The 15867-nt window shown below is 45.7% G+C and overlaps 1 protein-coding gene across 2 annotated transcripts in view; it reads left to right on the top strand.

Annotated features, from left to right (window-relative positions):
* IQSEC3 (IQ motif and Sec7 domain 3) overlaps nt 1–15867 on the top strand; it is a 97922-nt gene that overhangs the window by 1547 nt on the left and 80508 nt on the right. The window lies entirely within an intron of this gene.

Below are 15867 nucleotides of genomic sequence, written 5' to 3'. Positions count from 1 at the left end.
TATTGAGTGATAACTGGAATCTTATGTTGGGTCCCGAGAGAAACATGCTCATTAACCGCCCATGAGGGACTCCAGGACCTCAAGCTCTTTCTTTATTCCCAATATCCATAAACTAGGAATATGAGAAGAGATGAAAGGGACTAGAATATTCTCTCCTCTGTATTGGGAAGGCTGTGATCATGTTAACTTCCTTTCTCTGATTAGACAGGTGATGGGAGAACTGCATGGAGAACAGCTCAGGGGAAATCAGCACCTGGTCAGCACCCAACCCTGACAATGATGATGCTTAAAGAAGTGGGTTGTGGAGTGGAGGGGGAGAGAGGAAAGCCAAAAATCTCATCTTCATTCAGTCTTGGCATGCTTTAGGTCTGGGGATATTTGTGAAGATTTGATGTATTTCTTAAAAACTCGTTTTCTTCTCACATCCACTGTAGGGTTAGAGAAGTTTGGTCAGGACATGTTAGCTCACAGGCTAGATTTGACCTTAACCATGGGATCTTAAGGAGAAAGATTTAGGATGATCTTACAGGGCAGACCTAAAGCATTTGATTCATTACCGGGAAGACACAGTTTTCTTCTTCAGCTCCCTCAATGGCCCATTTGCCCTTCCTCCAGTTTCACTATTTTCTTTCCTTATCTAGCATGAAAAACAGAAAGTCACAGTTTTCCCTCATGCCCATAGCTCATCAAAAGGCTCAAGATATAATGTGGCTTTTTCTACATAATGAGACAAGAACGATTCCACTCCACTTCCCTGGGGGGTAGCCACAGCTTCCTGGTAATGACAGTTCTTCACCTCATTCCTCTCCTCATGCCCTTTAGCATCTCCTTCTCTTCCGCTGTACCCCGCTTTCCTTGCATCCCTGTAGGGGACTGTGTGGACAAGAAGGGTTGAGAAAAGATCATTTTTCTTGGATAAGAACTTTGCCGTGGCCCCCCCAAGTGGGTTATACAGCCCAAACTCTCCTGCCAGGTGCTCTTGCTGATAAATCAGGGATTTAGGAATCACCTGGATTCCTATCCAGCCTCATATGGCAAAATCAAAGAGGAACTGTTACCTTTCCTTTTCCCTTGTCCTGCTTCTGCTTCCCAAGAGAGCAGAACAAAAATAAGTAATAATTAGAATGGTAGAAGAGAGTGGAAGTTGTTGAAAATCTCTCACTTAGGAAGTTGTGCCAGACACTAAGAGGTTAATATTAGTAGCTCTTTCATTTCTCCAGATACTCAAGCTTTTTCTCTTGCTCCTCAAGTCTGAACACCTAGAGACTTAGAGAGCTTGAGAATGAACATGCATGCCTCACTTCCTTCCTGCAGCTCTCTCTCCCCTTAGATGTGAAATCATGGGCATCTTGGTTTGATGAGTGCCTTTTGTGCCTTTTGGACCACTCATTTCCCCTACTGTTTTGCCTAACTTCAACCTAAGTTTCCCCCCACAGAACCTCAGGAAGGAATTATCTTTGCATGTTTGGCCCCACCCTGCTTTCTACCAGTGACCCCCATTTTGTATGTCTGTCCTCCTCTGCCCATACCTCTCAATGGTGCAAGCCTAGATGAAGCCAGCAAGCAGGGAGAAATCTCCATGGACAGGGTGCGGTGAGGAGAAGAGCAGAACCAGCAGCCCTCTCCCTAGCATTTCTCCTGGTGAGGACCCTAATGAGTCAGTTCTCTACTGGGGGTGCTGAAGTAGGAGGAAGAGATGGCAGAAAGGGGACTTCGGATTGTAATTTCGCTGAAATCTTTTCTCACTTCTCACTCTCCCTTCTCTGGCCTCATTATAGTGAGAATGTGGCCCTGATGAGGTTGCTGAGAGGTGAGTGAGGGTTACCAGGGCCAGGCACTGTTAGATGCATTATCTCATCACACAGTTTATCTCTTATTCCCAGAACTCTTCTTGCCCAAATCCAGGAAAGGCAAGAGCCCTGAGGAACCTGGGATTGGGAAATAATGGATTGTTTAATTGTCATCAGACCTGCATTGATATGCAGGCTGGCTTCTCTTTCTCCTTCGGCTGAGGGAGATAGAAAAGTAGTGGCCTTGGAGGTCAGGCCAAGGAAGCAGTGATGTGAAGATGGGTGAGTGCAGAGATATCATGGGAAAAAAAAGATGCTCAAATTCTTAAAATTCTTTTTCTGCACACTTCATAGCTTTTGCTAAGCTCCAGCCCCCACTGCTTTTGCCTCCTAATGAAAGCAGGAATCGCAGCTTCGTCCTCTTTATTTTTTCAATCAAGGCTCACGGCATCTACAGAATTGATTATCCCTTTCCTGGCTAGAGCCAGAGCTTCGATCTGACCTGCCATGGGAGTATATGATCCTACCTGAAGGTACTTGCTTCAGTGTGACCACACAGTCTCTGTTTGAGCACATGTTTGCCCACCCACCCAACCATGGATACCAGGGCTTCCTTATTTCCCCAAGCTCATGGGCAGAGGATTACTGGAAGCTGGGTAAGGTTCTTGCATTATAATTCAAATTCAGCTCCTACCCCAAACTCCTCACCTCCAAGTGGCCATGAAGTCTGAATGGCTCAGTAGCTCCTGTCCTCTTTTCTCTTCTTTCATCCCTTGTCTTCCTTCTATACACATCCTCTTCCTCACTATTTTCCCACGTTCTGTTTTTCCTTCCTTCTCTCTTACCCCTTTTTTCCCTTCCCTCACACACTTTCTTTTTCCCATATTTTCTTCTTTCTATCCTTTGCTTCTACTTAAGCTGCATGTGCACGTCTTCACCTCTCTATTCCCGTTCTTTCAGCATAAAATAAATCTTAGGACATAATTTGAGCTCCATGGTTTCACAGTGACTGGAGGCCAGAATATGGCTAGAAGATCATTGGATGTGTTTTTCACCCTGTTATCTAAGATGCTGATTGGAGTAGATATCTCTTCTTGGAGGAACTGATGACTGGGCCACCCTGGGAGCTATTAAAAGAGTAGGAAGGTCTGTCAATGAGTCAACTCTGTTGTATCAAGTGTCTAGTCCATTCAAATCCCTGCACTCTGTGCTGTGGAAAGATAGGAAAGAAGCAAACATTCCCAGAACAACATACAGGAAACACATATCTAGAAACATTTAAGCGAGTGTAAGCAGATTGTAGTTGCATAGAGCTACCCTCTATCAGAACAGAGTGGGGTGAAAAGGATGGGCATACAAATTGTATTCAGAGCCAAGAGAGAAGATTTTATTGGTTGGAGTCAAGGGTTTATATCAGGAACAGGAAGAGTCGAGGATAGCTGGATAAGAGAAAGAGCCCGAAGATTTGGTGCACAGAGATATCTGTATTGCTTGTGCATGTCATCCCATCCTCTGACAGTACAGTCCCCCACTATCCTGATCCTATCCCACCAGCCAAAATCCTATCAATAGGGTAAGGAGAGCCTCAGCGCCTCAGCGTTCTTGTCTACCTTGTGCCTAAACGATCTGGTTGCTTAAGAAACTGCATTATGTCCAATCCTCACCAACCTGCCTATCCTTCTCTTCCCCTATCCCCAGCAAGGAGAAGACTTCTAGTAGTAAGCTGGAAATAGGGACCGAAGGAATGAAGGCTCACTGAGAAGAGGGAGTGTGTGTATTTTTACTCACCTGGAAGCTGGCACGGAGTGGGCACTTGTAAAGATTTGCTGTTCCCTGCCTTTCCAAGGGCCCAGACTGTTGTTCTTCCCTCCCTTTCACCCCAAAATAACACAATTCAAGAGATACAAGTCACCCCTGGCTTCTAGGAAATGTCAATGGATTTCCTCCTCCTCACCAGCCCCCTTTGCCTTGCTGCACCCCTGCTCTCTCCTTTCTTACTCCAGAGCCCTCCCAGGCCTACATAGTAACACCATAGAATATCACAAAGGTATCCTGGAATATTTTCCCATTGGCCTGAAACCAAGCAAGAGGAGCAGCATATGGTCCTGCTGATTCAGCAAATATCTGTGCAGCCTGAGTTTCAAAGGTCACTCATGAAAAAGGCAGATGGGATCAAGTCTGGATAGCGAGCCAATGAAAGAGAAGGTGATATGAAAAAGGAGAGGAGAGCTGGGACAAAAAGCTCCACCCGTGGTGTGGAAAGAGACTCAGATCCTGAATTTAAATCCCATGCAAAAATTTTAGGTACACTGGCTTTGTTGGGAGCCTAAACATTTTTTCATTGGGGCCCAAGCATACATTCAATGACCTTGGATACAGGGCAGTAGCCACTTAGTAAAAGGTTTCATAGTAAAAGGTCTTGGGGATACTCTCATTGCACCTGGCAGATTCCCCAAATACAAGGCCATCTGGCAGGATTTCTGAGGCTTGGGCCACTGCAGCTCCTTCTTCCTTTGCTTCTGAAAAAGCACAAAGTGCAAGTTCCCACATAGGCTGCAAAGGGTTTCTTGTTTCCACGGAGAAAAAGGGTAGTCGTCTTCATTTCAAGCAATGAGGAAATTAACAAACAAACAAAACAGGATCAAGAATAGAATGAGAGAGAAATTAGATTTTTTCAGGCTGAAAGGAATTTAAGGAAACCATAGAATCACAGAATTTTCACAGTCTAGGTGGTTAAAAACCTGGGCTTTGGTGCCAGGCATTGCTGGGTATGAATCTTGCTCTACCACCTACCAGCATGAGACCTTACATTCATTATTTGCCTTCTTGGAGCCTCTGTTTTTTCATTTACAAAATATGAAATAATATGTACTTTGAAAGGATGTTGTAAAGTTTAAAAGTTAAATAGTATAATTTGCTTAGTACTGTTTTGGGCATATAGTAAGTGCTGAATACATTGTAGTATTTCTACGGATAGAGAAACAAGGGCCCAGGTCTCATCCACAGTCAGACTACAGCAATAGACTGGAAGCTAGATTCAGGATTTCTTCTCTTCTTCCAGGCCAGCTTTCTACGTGTGCTTTTTCTCATCCGCCCCCCTTCCTCTGGACAATGTGCATCTAAGCTATTCCAGGTACACGAATGTGAAGCTTATACTGAAATACAGCCAGGCAGGACAAATCCACCATCCTTAGTGATCTGTGGGGAGGGCTCACAACTCACTGGCTGGGAAATGTTTCCTTAAGTCCTACTTAAATCTGATCTGTTGCATTTTATGATTTTTTGCACTTTTCTTAAGGACAGCAAAAGAATCTGAGTTATCACCCAGTGCCCCTTAGTGATAAGAATGATCTCCCACATTTTTTAAATAGAGAAACTATAGTCTCATCTAGTATATAGACTTGACAAGGACAAAAGGGGAGGATGGGAGGAATGAAGCCAGAACCAGGAGAATGCCTCCCGGTTGGAACGAATGAAAGCTAAATCCACTTCAAATTCTTTCATCCTCGGGTTGGAAGGGTACACCTGCAGGACTCTGAGGTCAGAAAGCTAGAAAGAAGAGAGAGGGACCAAAAAAAGGAGAGACCTGATGTGTTGTTGTGTGTTTTTTGGTGGTGATTGGGGAAGGGCTTTAGGGGAAGATTCTGCTTTTTCTGGTCAAGCTTAGAGAAGAAAAGAGTTTCTTTTCATAAGGACTTTCTTAGATGAAATACCTTCTAGGAAAAACAAAACAAATGGAAAAGAAAAGGTGGTGGGCTTCTAAAAATTTCTCTCAGGTGGTTATGGCTGTGAAGCCACCATAGGCAAAGACTGTTCTGTGTGTGTGTGTGTGTGTGGTGTGTGTGTGTGTGTGCGTGTGTGTGTGTCTGTGTGTGGACACCAGGTGGGGTGGTAGGTATGATGAGCTGTTTTGCTGTTGCTCTTTGTTTGGAATATCCCATCCGGGAGGGTTATGTAACTCTGCAAGAATGGTGTATGCGCTGAGTGGTACCTCTCATCCCCTGCGGAAGGGCAGGCTACTGTGGACAGAGGGCATGCAGGCCTGTCCAAGTCCCTGCCCACTTTCTGTGCTGGCATCAGGCTATTTCCTTGCACAGCTGCAGGGGTTAGAGGGCTTTAGGAGATGGACTAGAGTTCCCCTGTCCCTCTGGGGAGTTGGGCAAATATCAGACCTGGAAAAGTCCTGTAAAAGGTAATTTATTTGGTCCAAACTTCTCATTTGGCAATTGGCAAATGTGAAAACTATGGCCTGAGACAGAAGTGGCTGGTGCTTCCAAAGTAACTAGTGGCAGAACTAGAACTCAAACTTTTCATCCAGGCCTCTTGACAGTATACAGTGAAGAACTAAAAGAACCAGTCGGGACTGCTCCATTGGTGTGCAGGGCCAAACGTGCAGCTAGTTATGGGGGTTTAGGGGATCCAGGGAGGTCTCTCTGCCTTCCAGAACATCTTGCCTACGCCAGATATTCTACAATTAGGGAATCCTTTGGGTACTTCAAAGTTATCCTCTTGTTAAAATGCTAATTATCCCAGGACAGGAGAAAAACAACACATTTAGCTATATTAGCCTTTTACCCTTCAGCATGAAAGAGTTTGTTTCAGCCATGTCCCAGAGCAGGTTTGATAAAGGAGGAGGATGCCATGTTGACTAAGGGCCAGGGCAGGATGCTCATTAGGAGTTGAAGGGCACCTGGAGGAGAAGACCCTAAATGATCTTTATTTCTGCTATACTTTGCAAAGGATTGGAACTGCCTTGCCTGGTCCTGGCAAGCAAAGGGGAGGGATCCAGGGCACTCCCACATAGGCTTGTATTGGAAGAGTAATTATCTGGGATACTTTCCCAATGAGTTTCATGTGTAAAAGTCATAAGACAGGAATTGAAAGAGAATCCTGGTGCTTAGTAAGCTCCTTTGACCCTTTCTAGGATTTTAAAGTAATTTTTTGGATGGCGAAATGTCACACAATTCTGTTGGGGTTTGCTATGGGGCAGGAAGATGTGGGCAGGAAGGGCTAGCAGGCAGTAGAGGTTGGTGGTGCATGAGCCTGAAGAGGATAGGGGATGAGAGAGGCTAACTCAACATCTAGGAGGTACTTGATAAATACTGCTTGAACGAATAAACTCTTAGTATGTAGAGCCCAGGTAAGCTCATCTGGGTGGAGGGAGAGGAGGGTATTGTGTCAGGGCTGAAGAACATGTCAGCTACAGGGAGGCCCCACCAGGTAAGTAGGTTGTGCTTAGGCTCGACAGCACAGTTTCTGTAGCTGAGCATGGATGAAAAGCTGGATCAGAGGCTCAGCTTTTAATGCCAGTTGGGGAGTTAGGGGGACATGGGTGCTCCTCCCAATTAAAGATCCTATCCCAACCCTATCCTCTCCCTGTGTGCCCAGATCAGTCTCAGCCTGGGAAGCTGCGTTATTAAGCATGAAAAAGCAAAAAAGCACTTTGAGTGTTTTATCTCTCTCTCTCTCTCTCTCTCTCTCTCTCTCTCTCTCTCTCTCTCTCTCTCTCTCTCTCTCTCTCTCTCACACACACACACACACACACACACAGCTTTGTCAGAGGTTGAACTAGAAATGTGCAATGGGTCTATGAGGATGGGAGGGAAAGCAAGCCTAAACTGTGGTCATGTCTCCAGGTAGAAAGAGATAGAGGAGAGAGAGCAGGATTCTGGGGTCATCATCTGGCCTGGAGATAAAACAGGAACCGACAACCAAGCTCCAGGCCTTCTCTTCCTATTTCTCCACCAGGCAGTGCCAGCTCTGTTCAGAGAAATGTTAGGACACTGACAGGAGGGTGAGTAGGTGTGTGTATGGTGTGGATGTGGATGTGGGACTGAGTGGGTACAGCTGCACATGAGTGAGTATGTTATTGACTTGAGGTGGGGGAGATGGATGACAACTCATACCATGCAAAAGATGTTGTGGGCCTCGCAGCAAAGCTCAGCATAGGCCTTCCTCCTGCCTCCCCATGACACTTTGGTCTGTCACCCTGTCGGGACTCGGGGTTCCTTTTTCTTTCTCAGCATGGCTTGTTTCATCTCTCTTGGCTGGCCAATTCCACCTGCGTCTTCTCCTCTGTAAAATGGGGTAGTCTGCAATACCTACATTCTAGGCTTTCTATTCCTCACTCTGTCTCAAGCAAGGAGACCAGGTCTCTGGAGGCTGTGAGCTTCTAGGAAGAAGGCTGCCTGGGGGAGGGTGGGTGGGTGCAGGGTCGGGCACCTGGGACCCTATGTAGAGCCGATATGTTTGGAAGCTCAGGTACCCGGCAGCAGGGAGATGCATGGAAAGCTGCAGTGTGGTGCTTCCCTGAACCTGACTTGGCCCAGCAGTGGCCAGGGCCTGGAACATGACCTCTCACGGCTTTGGATACATCAGGTCAAGCCAGTTGACTCCCTGCTTCCAATCAGAAATGCACCCACAGGCAGAGAAGCAAGGGAATTCTACAATTTCTTCCTTGATAAATAATTCCAATCTACCACAATTTTCGCTCAACACATCAACTTAACACAATGATTATTTAAAAACAGCAACAGCAACAAAAACTCTACAAAGCAGTTGGGAATCCTAGTTTCGGTGATTCCCGTGCACAGCCTGGTCTTTTCAAATAGAAGCCCTAGATGCTTCCAAACTGGCACATTTGCATCTTTGACATTCTTGGAGCTACTTAACTCATAAGAGCCTATCATGAAGGCCAAAGGGAATTCCACAGGCAGGTAAGGCACTCGTTGGGGATCCTATCATTCTAAGTAGCTGGACTCCTGAGTCCTGTGCCCACCCTCACAGACCCCAAGTGTAAGCTTGGAGCAAACCCCTCCCTTTCTCTGGGCCAATGGGGACAATCACTTTTTGCCTCTCTCTCCCCTCAGCTCACCAAGTTAGTGGCAAAGAGAGCTGTTAAAAGGTTGCTGCAGCACGAAGGACCTAGCTTAGAGGTGAAAATGAGGGTTTTAGGAAGGGAGCTCAGGCTTGGGGACCGAAGAAGACTGAATTCATTCTCCCTTTCAAAAAAAGGGAAACGGACTCCTGTGGGCTCAGTGTAGGGCGACGCTGCCCTGCAGGTCCGAGAAAGATGATGCGAATTCTGCAGGGGTTTCCAGCTTTAAATACCCCAGGAATTTCCACTCGGTTCCCTCCGGCCATTAATGCGGAAAATCCGGGAGTAGCTGGAAGGCAGAGCCGAGGATCCAGCCTCCTCCTTCCCTCGGGTCCCCGTCCCTACCCTTTGACCCCAGACTCGTTCGTAAAGCCTGGGGAAAGCCCTTCCTCCTCCCGCCGCCTCCCCGGGGGCTTCTTGGTGGGGAGGGAGCGCGGAGTCAGCCTTGCGGCTGTGTGGGCAGGCTGGCGAGCTGCTGACAAGCAGGATGGAATCTCCCGGCCCACGCGCTCCTCCGCGCATCCCCGCGGGGCGGGCCCCAGCGCGGGAAAGCTGCGCGCCCCCGCCACCCCGCGCACGCGCCCCTGCACCCACACCCGGCGAGGCAGTGCTGAGTCACTCGCTCGGGCTGCCCAGGCTTGGCGCGGTTCGCGCCTCGCGCCACACCTGGGCGTTCAGGCTGCGGGGACCCTGCGTGGGCGAGAGGGAGAGGAAGAGGCCGCGTGCCCCCGGTCCCCACGCGTGCTCCCGGGCCCCAGCGCCCCGTCCGTCTCCCGAGTCTAGCTATTTCCCTCGGTCTTCCCCGCCCCCGCGGCCTCGCGGCTCATTCTGGCGCGCACGCCGCCTGCCCGCCCACGGCGTCTGAGAGCACCCCGGCGCCGCTGCAGCCTCCCGCCTTTGCCCAGAAACGAGGGGAGGGGGTTCCGTGCTGTGTCATCAGCCAGCCCTGTGGCTCTTGCCGCCGCCCTTCAGCACTCTGGCAGCATCCCGTGCCCAAGACAACGAACGACCCGCTCACCCTACGCTCCGGGTGAGGGCCCTCTGGGCTGATGTGGGCTGCTTTCCCCGACCTCCGTAGGTGCCAGCCCAGGCTGCTGTGAGTGGATTCCCTTTGAAGAACAAGGGGAGAAGGTGGTGGTGGTGGTGGTGGTGGGGTATTGGCTAAGAGGGTCAGGGATCAGGGTGGTGTCACCGAGGTCCAACTCCTACTCAGCACCCACCTCCCTTAGCCTTCTTTGTCCCCAAGACACCTCCACAAGAGAAGCCCAGCTCTACTTTAGCCTTCCCGTCTTTCTATTTGTATTTAATAGGATTGCATAGTCTTAGAAGTTTGAGCCAACCTGTGTTGAAGCATAATAATAGTTCAGAGTGTGTCACTGGGATTGAATCCTGTCTTGGCCATGTATTTCCCCTGTCATCTTGAGCAGTGACATTCTTGGTTTTCTTATCTATAAAATGGGAACGCAATTAGTACTAACCTCATAGGATTGCTGTGAAAATTAAGAGGTGATGCCAATATACCGAGCAAGTGAAGTGCTTGGTACACAGAGAGAACTCAGAGTCGTTGCTATTTTGGGAACCTTCTGGCAAGAACTGGGCCAGAAAGTGCCTTTTGAAGGTAGAATGCACTTCCTTGCCTTCCTGTGTCTTCCTGATGGCTCAGAACAGGACTCCTTTGCTCTTCGGGCAGCCCCTCAAATATTTGCAGATAGTCATACTTCCCTTCCTGGCCTTCCTGTCCACTATCTCCCACACTCCTAGTCTTTTCTTTCAGGGGATCTCTCCTAAGCCTTCCACTTCCTATTCTATGTGGCTTTGTGGGTCGCTGTGCCTCATCCCATCACTGCTCCCCTAGAACAGGATCCAGGAGTGAGCCCTGGAGTGCAGGGGGTATGGCCAGGGCCCTCTCTCCCAACCCTCTGCCCCAACCAAGCAAATTCTGACCCTGCCTGTCTCTGGGTGTTACTTAGGAACCCCTTGGCTTTCTCAGCCCTGGCCACAGACAGGACAGATGAGCTAAAGCCCCTGGGCTCTTTCTACTTGAAGGGCTCTGTCCTCCAACTTCAGGCCACCTGTAATGCAGGTGGCTTTTGTCTTAACACTGAAAATGATGAACTGTTCACATGGCCCTGTTGGTTTTCATTTTGTCAATTTGGTTGTTCTTTGTTTAATTCAATTTACTCTTTTCAAATAGGTAATATATCGACATAGTACATAGGTAATATATTGACATAGTACAACATTTAAAAGATGCAAGAGCTTCCAATGAAAAATGTCTCCCCACCCCTATTTCCAACCCACTCACCCCCATTTCCACCCCATCAGCAATCACTGTTACCAATTTCTCATGTATCTTAACAGGGAATTCTATGTACATTCAAGTGTGTGTGTCTCTGTATACACACATACGCACACACATATGTTTTTACACAAAGGGTAGTATATTATACACTGTTTTGCACCTTGCTTTTTTTCTCCTAATAATCTATTTGGTGATCCCTCCATCTTCAGTATAAAAATAATTATCTCATTGTTTTTAATAGCTGTATAGTATTCCATTGTACGTGTGGCTGTGACTCTAGGTCTTTTCTTCTTCTCCGCTGAGATTTTAGAAGGCAAGCTCTGGATAGCCTATCTCTGTATAATCATTTGGGATGGACTTTTCTGAGGATCCAGGGCTGGGAGTGGGCAGACATTATCTAAGGGCTCCATTGAACGTGGTCCTGCAGGTGCTGACTTGCTCCAGTAGTCTTCTACAGGTATTGGTAAATTGTGGTAGAAATAAGATTGATCCAGCACATTTCCCAGCCTGAAAACTTCAACACCCTTCTAGCATGGCTCACTTTTGTTCCATGGGGTTAGGGGAGCTGCCAGGGTATTATGATCTGGTTCAAAACTAGCTGGGGATGAGTCCTAAAACCCCATCTCCTTCAGGAAATATTCCTGAAGTGATCTGAGAAATAAATTGAGGTTCTCATAGCCTCTTCCACTACTTATCACCCTAGGCTGAGCATGCTCCATTCCTTGCTAAGTACGAAATTAATTCTTTATTCCTGTGACTTAAAAGTGCTTGTTTTCTTCTCTATGTAAGTTTATATTCATGGCATCTGTATCTTTTCTTTCACTTAACAAATATTTATTAATTGTCTACTGTGTACCAGTTACTGTTCCAGGCACTGGGGTACACCAGTGAACCCCAAACTCCCAAATCCCTTCATGAAGCTTACAGAAAAAAAATAAACAAGATTAATAATTAAGACATATAGTACATCTGATGGGATAAGTGGGAGAAAAATAAAACAGAGAAGGGGGCCTTGGAGTAAAGAGATTTGCAGCTTCAAACAGCGTGCCCTGGGAAGACCTGGGGAAGGGAGTTCTCTGCAAGGAGACTTGGAAGGCATTCCTGGCAGAGGCAACAGCCAGCGCTGAGGCCCATTGAGGGGAGTGCAGGGAGAGTAGTCAGGTCAAATCAGAGCTGTCAGTGGGATGTAGGGTGAAGGGAGAATGCAGAGGTGCAGCAGCAATCGTGTAAGAGATTCTCAGCTGAGATTTCCAAATCCACCAGGCAGTGTTTGGAAGTGTGTGGGGACATTTTAGTTGTCCTCATGGCTGGCAGGGTGAAGGGAAGGTTCTAGGTACTTTTGTGGTAGCATCTTTGCCATAGACATCTTTGCTGCAAACATTTTTTGCCCCATAACTAATTGGCCATAAGGTATTTTTGCTGTAAAAGAGATAAAATAACTAGTTGATAGTTTTTGTTGTTGTTTTTGTTGTTGTTGTTGTTTTTTTAATTTTTTTTTTTTAGTGTCAGTTTAGTTTCATCTCTCCATTGATGAAGTGGTGGAGAAAATAGTTAAATAGTGTGGTCTTAAAATAGTTAGCATTTCTTTCAGATGACCATTTTGCCCCACAAGTTAGTTGGTTTCTCATTTTGAAAAACACTACATTAAGAAGAGAAAGAGAGGCTCCAAGGGGCCTCTGTGAGGACACAGAGTTGAACCCACATTTCCCATAGAACAAAGACAAGTGCTTAGGTACAATCCACAAAACAAAATCAGTTATTTGCTCAGTATTGCCATGAATCTGTACACATTTTAAATATATTCAAATGTTTTGTATTTCACAATAAAGTCTTTTTAATTTTGTTATTCATTTGTAATTTTCCTCTTTTGTTTGTTGTGACTTTATCTTTTTTACAGCAGAATTGCCTTATGACCAATTAGTTACATGGCAAAAATGTTTGTGGTGAAAATGCTTGTGGACCAAGATGCTATAGTCAAACAATACCAGACACGAGAAGGGAAAATGTTGCCCTACTGGCATTGAGGGGGAAAGGGCTATGTCCTATAGTACACAGGACAGTCCCAACAATGAAGAATTTTCCTACCCCAAATACCATTGATTCTTGTTGAGAAACACTGTAGGGCCTTGGAGTCTGTTGTAAAGAGTTTGGCTATTACTGAAGAAAAACAGAACAATTGGATGGTTTTGAGCAGAGAATGCTTACAGGGAACTTCAGCTGCTTGGTTGAGTCTGAATCGAGAATAGAGTGAAGGTGGAAGAAAGCTAGAAACATCGAGATCAGGTAGAAGGGTGTTGCAAAGTCCAGGTAAGAGATGGAAGCAGCAGCAAAAGGGGATGAGCAGTCAAAGCAACAGTACCTCCTGGGAGATTAATGTGGGGTGTGAGAGAAAGACGAAGTGAGAGCGAGTCCAAGAATTTGAGCCAAATTACTGGAAAGATGAGAGGGTAAGTCTGGGGTGAGGGGATGAGGAGTGGATTTTTTAGACTTGTTAAGGTTGAGATGACTGTTAGCCATTCATTCAAATGGAGATATGATCAGTAGGCTTTGGAAGGGACTGGAGTTATAAATCTGGGATAGCTTTTAAAGCCTTGAAACTGGATGGCAGCACCTAGGAGCGAATAAAGACGGCTGAAGAGGAGCAAGGATGGAGACTTAGAGCACATCGCTTTCAAGAGGTGGGGATGGAAGCTGAGAGGGAACCACACAGAGGGGCAGGGGAAAAGCTGGAGGACCATTCTGGTGTTCTAACAAAGAAGTGTTTCAGCGAGGAGGGCAGGAACATAAAGTCAAACGCTGAAGCAGGCAGGAGAGGAATAACTGTCCACTGGCTTTAACAACACCGAAGTAATTGGTGACCTTGAAAAGTGTGGCTTTGGTAGAGTAATGGGTATGGGAGCTTCATTAGTATGAGTTTAAGAGAGAAGGGAGAAGAGACTTAAGATACAGATCAACCAAATGTAATATGTGGTCTTGATTAGGTCTTGATTCAGACAAAGCAACTGAAAAGGCACATTTTTAAGGCAATCAGGGAAATTTGAATACAGATGACGTATTAGCTGATATTAGAGAATTATCGTTAATTTAGTTAGATGTAATAATGATACTGATGTATCTTTTTAAAGTTCTTACCTGTTAGAGGTACATTCTGGGTGAAATGATGTTTCTGCGGTATGCTTTAAAATAATCCAGCAAAAAAAGTTGGGGGTAGAAGATTGGCAAAATATATGTTTGAAATTTCCCTAATAAAATATTTAAAAGATGACTGAATGAGAGGAATTGTAGGAAGTGAGTATAGAAAACTCTTTGATAAGTTTTGCTACAAAGAGGAGTAAAGAAACGAGGCAATAGTTGGAGAAGGAAGTAGGTTCAAGACTGAAAATTGTTCTTAATTGGGAGAAATAATAGCATAATAATGAGAAGTTGTGGGGGTGAGGACTTCGAATCAGGGAGCTATGTGGCCCAGGATTACAGAAAATGGGGTTCAAAAGGCAGAAGAGGGAGAGCAGTTCAGTACGGAGTGCAACTTGCAATCATTCGATATTCATTTATTCAATCTTTCTTTCAGTATCCATGTACTAATTTCTGCTAGGCATTTATGTACGTTTATTACCTCATTTTATCCACAGTCTTAATAGGAAGGTATTATTATCCATATTTCACAGATGCGGTAACTGTGGTTTAAGGTATCTCACCCAACATTACACAGCTAAAGTAGAATCTTCAAGATTCATGTATGTACAAGCTTTAGCCTCTTATACCTGACAGAGCTATCCTCACCCTAGGAGGGTCTCTTCTGGTATAGGAAGTGCTCCCCTTAGGTAAGTTCTGATCCAGAACATGGATCAATGTTCAGGGACAGAAAGGCTGAAGGAATCATGCCCATGTGACAGTCGTTCATGTTGCTGCAGCTCTGAACTTGGCCCTTGGCCCACTCATTTCTGTAGCGTCATGCAGGACTGGGCTAGAGGACTGGCAGAATGCCATCCGCATGTAGCCACAAGATGGATGATTTGCATGTCCTTGTGGCCCACACGGACTCAATCCTGAGTGTGTATGTGTACACACACACCTGCACATGCAGAATTTTATGTGAAAATATGTATATGTAGATCTGCATATACAAGAGTGAGTGTGTGTGTGTATTCATGCACATGTGTGCATAGATTTGGGGAGTTTAAATTGAATGTGAGACTGGTAATACAGTCAGCCCACTGTATCTGTGGGCTCTTCAACTGACTGTGGATCAAAATATTTGCTGAAAAAAATTTACATTGTTGCTGATGTTTAGATGTAGTTAGACCCGTTACGTGGTTATGTCTGTACTGAATGTGTAGAGACTTTTTTCCTTGCCATTATTCCCTAAACAATACAGTGTAACAACTATTTACATAGCATTTACATTGCATTAGGTATTATAAGTAATCTAGAGATGATTTAAAGTAAACAGGAGGATGTGTGTAGGTTATATGCAAAAACCGCGCCATTTATATAAATGACTTGAGCATTCAAAGATTTTCGTATCTATAGGGTGTCCTGGAACCAATCCCCCAGGATACAAAGAGACAACTGTATATTTAGGACCTATGTGTGTATTTTTTTGAGAGTTCTAGATATGTTCATGAAGCAAAGTGCATATGTTAATGAGTGTGTATGTGTGTGTGCATCAGAGGATGTGTGTGTATGTTTGTGCGTATGAATCTGCATACCCAAGCAGGTGTATAAACGTATGTTGAGTGTTAGTGCGTAGCTGGTTTACCAGTAGCAGCAGGTGTTTCTGTAGATATGTGAGTTGGGTGCGTACACATGAACAGGTGGCTAGGACATCGATTGAAGCTGTGGGACTGAGGATTGGCTGGATGAGGTTTTATGTTTCTGTTTAACTCCAAGAGTCTGTC

Source organism: Pteropus vampyrus, unplaced genomic scaffold (assembly GCF_000151845.1).
Source record: "Pteropus vampyrus isolate Shadow unplaced genomic scaffold, Pvam_2.0 Scaffold137, whole genome shotgun sequence".
Taxonomy (NCBI): domain Eukaryota; kingdom Metazoa; phylum Chordata; class Mammalia; order Chiroptera; family Pteropodidae; genus Pteropus; species Pteropus vampyrus.
Note: the sequence above shows the minus strand (reverse complement) of the source record. Positions and strands in the feature narration are given on the sequence as shown.